We start from the raw sequence: 4,747 nt of genomic DNA, 5'->3' as shown, positions 1-4,747 counted from the left end.
GTCGTTCCTCTATAACGTTAGCTTTTTACTTCAGAAATTATACAGTGTGTTAATATGTGGAAGATTATACTGCTTAGCAAAACTTTTAATTATCATAAATGTGTGTTTGCCACAATTCTTATTTTAGGCAACTTTAAAAAATCCCATTGCATTCAAGGTCAGCCTACAAAAATCTGTCTTCCCTACACCGACTGCTTTTATGGAGTTTGATGCTTACCGTCTCCTTCCTGTAGATGGTGAGGATGCAGTGCATCATGTTCTTGTATCCTTTCCCCGCCTGGAGCCTCGTCTGCAGGAGGAAGAATAAACAGTTTCAAAACAAAATACATAAAAAATGTACAGATCAAAAACAAAAAACGCCTCACTTTAAGCTCATTGCTTCAGGATGGCGATTTTGCCTGAGTTACCACACATTAGGGCTGCACGATATTAGACGAAACTGACATTGCAATATTTTCTTCCCCAGCGATATATTGCCATGTGAAAAAAAACAGGAATTGAAGAAAAGACCGTTTTTTTGTCCGCAAACCATCCTTTCTTGAACTTCAATGTTATACAATTGGTATTTTTTTAACGATATTTAACCGGATGAAGGATTTTAGTCACGGACTTCTGGATCTTAAGTTATCAGAGCAACAAGCTGAGCTAGCTCGGTTATCCTGCTGTGATCTGATCAAGAATGATTGTGATTGGTGGTTTGCTGTGCGTGCAGATGTCACTCACTCAAGTACCCCTGACAAGTTTTCCTTTTGTAGCAAGCAGCAAAATAATTGTAACATGACGTGTTTGAGGGTTCATTTGCCTACTTAATCTCGCACGTCCTAAAAAAAATATATATATTGACTTTTTTTTAATTTAATTTTTAATCGCACGTTCTGCGATGTCAATGCATGCTCATAACGCGATTATCGACACGACACGATATATCATGCAGCCCTACCACACATCCTCCCATCATGAATTACTCTTAGTGGTAAAATAATGTGTTCTCATGGCAAAGCAACAATAAACTGTTCTTACACAACAACAAATAAAACATTGTGCGAGACAAACAAACATCTTCTGTAGGTTTCTGTTGTTACATTACATGTCACTTGTTAGACGTTTTTATCCAAAGCGACTCACATACTCAATACTGTGGACAATCCCCACAGGAGCAATTTGGGGTGAAGTGTCTCAGGGACACAACGACATGCTGACTGCAGTGGGGTTTGAACCTGTGACCCCCTGAATCCCAACACCAACGCACAACCCACTGCGCCACACGCCTCCCCCTGTAGTCTTTTATAAACATCTGTAACCCAGGAGCAGACCGTTTGGTAAAGATGTGTTTATATTATTCTCAGATACCTTCACCGTGTCCAGAGGATGACCCACAACCACACTGGAAGCTCCTGCAGACAAACAAAAAAACAAACAAACAAAGGACAACAATTAGTGCTTTAAAAATCTGAAGTGTTTGTGATAAGGACAAGCAGGGGTATTCTATAAAGATATGGCGCTGATCTTGTTTATGAGATATATCAATTCTGATAAGAACATGACGCCCGTATACAAGATGGCGCCGCGGACGTAAGCAACAACAACAACGTGACGTCGGAGCTCTGTAAAAACAAAGCTGCCTCTGCCGTCTGACGCTCTATTTGACAAGATATTTTTGAAGTAATTATACAGTTTTTGACGAACAGAAATATTGTTTTCTGGCATGACTTTAACATTTTGCGGGGAAAATCTGCATTTTGGTTTGAGGGTTTAGACTAAACACTGGGGAAAGGTTGTTTTTCCTTTTTTAGGATATAAAATACTGAAACGTAAATATATTTTATGATGGCTGTTTCAATATCACATTTTCTTATTATATTTTACAATATTTACTGTCTTAGAATCTCATTTTGCTTCCACCTGCGTGATTTTCTCAGATTCATTTTCACTTATAAATATGTAATTTGCGTTGTTTGAGGGAGTCTGAAATCATGGGACTGCTTCTATGTAATTGTGCATATTATAATAAAATAGTCTGTTTGTTTGTGTTGCACCTGTTGCCATTGAAATGTATCGGTGTGTTTCCTGTTGTGTGGGATGTAGAGTTTGGTTGTTTGCAGGGTACAGAAACACACTGTGCTGCCATCATGGGGCCTCCGGGGCGAAAACAAGCCTTTGTGTCCTGATTAACCCTGTGTGTGTGTGTGTGTGTGTGTGTGTGTGTGTGTGTGTGTGTGTGTGTGTGTGTGTGTGTGTGTGTGTGTGTGTGTGTGTGTGTGTGTGTGTGTGTGTGAATGTATGTTTGTATGTGTGTGTGTGTCGCTCTGTGTGTCTCTGTGTGTGAGAGTGTGTGTGTGTGTGTGTGTGTGTGTGTGTGTGTGTGTGTGTGTGTGTGTGTGTGTGTGTGTGTGTGTGTGTGTGTGTGTGTGTGTGTGTGTGTGTGTGTGTGTGTGCCTCAAAACTAACTACACAGCAACACATGAGCTCAGGATGTTTTCCACAGCATGAGGAGGAAAGAAGCCTCAAAAAAGTTGACTTGTAGAAAATTCAACATTTTAAAGTCTTTATAAACGAGGTTGCTTTTCTAAGTCTTTTCTAATATATTTAAATGTCAAAAGAAATCCGTAAATCTTCCCTAATAATGGGAAAATACTGTGATGATTCATCATATCGTGATATCTACAGATGTAACGCAATGATATATTCTGAAATTCCTATCGTGTTATATGTTGTGATTAAAATAAGAACACTTTATTAGTATGTTTAACAGCAGCTTTAACTGGACCAGAACGACTGTTTAGAGGAAATACCTGCCTCTAAACTGCCTGTTTGTCATCCTTTGTTTCTGCCTAGCAACAAACAAAAGAGCAGATTTATTTTCCTTTTTATGAATGAAGCCCCAAACACTGACACCAGATCAGTTTACAGACAAGAGGTGCTGCAGCAAACCATTTAAGACAAGATGAGATAAAGATAAAATAACATTGAAACTGGGATTAAGACTTTATTTAATCTGAGGGAACTTGTTGTTGAAAATATGGTCAACACAACTTTGTCTGTTTCTTGAATTTTGCATTTTGTGTTTATGTTTTTGCTCACTGCAATTGTTTCAATCAATTGAAAGCCATCATGTTACATGAACTTCTGCACCATTCACAACAGATCATCATCAGTTTATTTCATTCCACAACTTTCTTTCTTTGTGATCGTTTTAACAACATGTCCTCAGAGTCAGAGGCCTACTTTTCGTTTTTTTCACTAAAATCCAAGCAGCAGCGGCGCCCCTAGCGGCAGGACCTGTCCCTGCACCCACTCTCTTTAAACACGCTTTTTAAGTCAAATAGAAGTGTCTCCAATCCGCTGAGCAGTCACATGTAACACACCAACCATGGCTTTATCTCACTTCTGGGGTAAAACACTGGAGGTGTGTGTGTTTATCTATCTGTGTGAGGGGGGGTCTGCAAGCCCCCTTTGTCAACACAGCATGTTCTTCTGCAAAAGCACAAACATAGCAGCTTATGGGTGTTTTTAAACCTGTGTTCCTCCATGCACCGTAGCTATAATACTGCACCTTCTTTAATTTTACATTCTGCTTCGTGTTATTTCGTTTTAAATGAACATATTGTGCAACTTGTTTCAGGTATTGTAATTGTATGTTATCGTATGTTGCATTGTTGGAGGATGATTAACATGTTCCTTGCAAATACTACACTGCAGCAGTTGTGCAAATGGCAAATACAACCTTCATATCTTAATTAATTGTAATATTTTTGCAGCTTTAAAAACCCATTGAGTGCATGAACTCTCTGACACACTGGGAAACAGCCTTTCATTAATAGAAAGCTGGAAATAACTTGATGTCACTCACCGCCTATCAATCCTGCGATAAAGTCATCCATCCGAAAGCTCTTGGAGGTCTGCATCTTCTCTCCGAGACCTTTCACTTCCCGCCTCTCATCAACTCTCTTCCTCTCTCTTCCTCTCACACACTCAACAGTTTGGTGTTTTATTCACAAAGTATCCGACAGATCTGTTTCTGAGAGCACAGAAATAGATACTTCAGAGTGACTGCTTTCATACGAGAACTACTTTAGCAGGTTGGCAGCAGCAGCCAATCAGAGCAGAGTTCCATTCTGAAGGAATGTGTTAGCCAATCAGGGGAGAGCTATCCACAGCCACACAGCCTATGGATGAGAGGGATGGAAATGAGCCATGAGACTGAGACTGTGATACACTGTACATCTCATAAAGGAGCCTAAACTCTGTGTTTCAAAGTCAGTACTTTGTTGGTTTAAATACACAGTATTATACTGTGTATGAAATACACATTAGAAATAGATGTCATTTTTATCATTGGGCTACATAAATAACACTTGATGATTACTATTTATCCCACATTTTGTGTAAGGCAATTCACATGAGGTAATATATATGAACATATGAAAAGCAGAAATATAAGTACAGAGGATACAGTACAGACACAATGTTTAAAATATAGAGTATAAGTGAGACTATACTGTGATAGAGACACCAATCAAACATATGTACCCTAAAATAACATATATATTATGTACCAGTAGCATTATTTATACACACACGCACGCACGCACGCACACACGCACGCACGCGCACACACGCACGCACGCACGCACACACACACACACACACACACACACACACACACACACACACACACACACAGGGGGCCCCATGATGTCAGCCAAGTTTAACCGTTGTGTGTTTCTGCACCTTGCAAATAACTGGG

At 39.6% G+C, this 4,747-nt stretch overlaps 1 long non-coding RNA gene across 1 annotated transcript; it reads right to left on the bottom strand.

The window, feature by feature from the left end:
* Nucleotides 1–212: 212 nt before the first annotated feature.
* On the bottom strand, nucleotides 213–4,046 carry LOC104963353 (uncharacterized). Its single transcript, XR_800309.1, has 3 exons — nucleotides 3,851–4,046; nucleotides 1,351–1,394; nucleotides 213–289 (listed from the first exon to the last, which is right to left on the bottom strand). It is a non-coding gene; the product is annotated as an uncharacterized lncRNA (long non-coding RNA).
* Nucleotides 4,047–4,747: the final 701 nt, after the last annotated feature.

Source organism: Notothenia coriiceps, unplaced genomic scaffold, assembly GCF_000735185.1.
Source record: "Notothenia coriiceps isolate Sejong01 unplaced genomic scaffold, NC01 NC01_scaffold00000287, whole genome shotgun sequence".
Taxonomy (NCBI): domain Eukaryota; kingdom Metazoa; phylum Chordata; class Actinopteri; order Perciformes; family Nototheniidae; genus Notothenia; species Notothenia coriiceps.
This window is presented reverse-complemented; position numbering and strand designations above follow the sequence as displayed.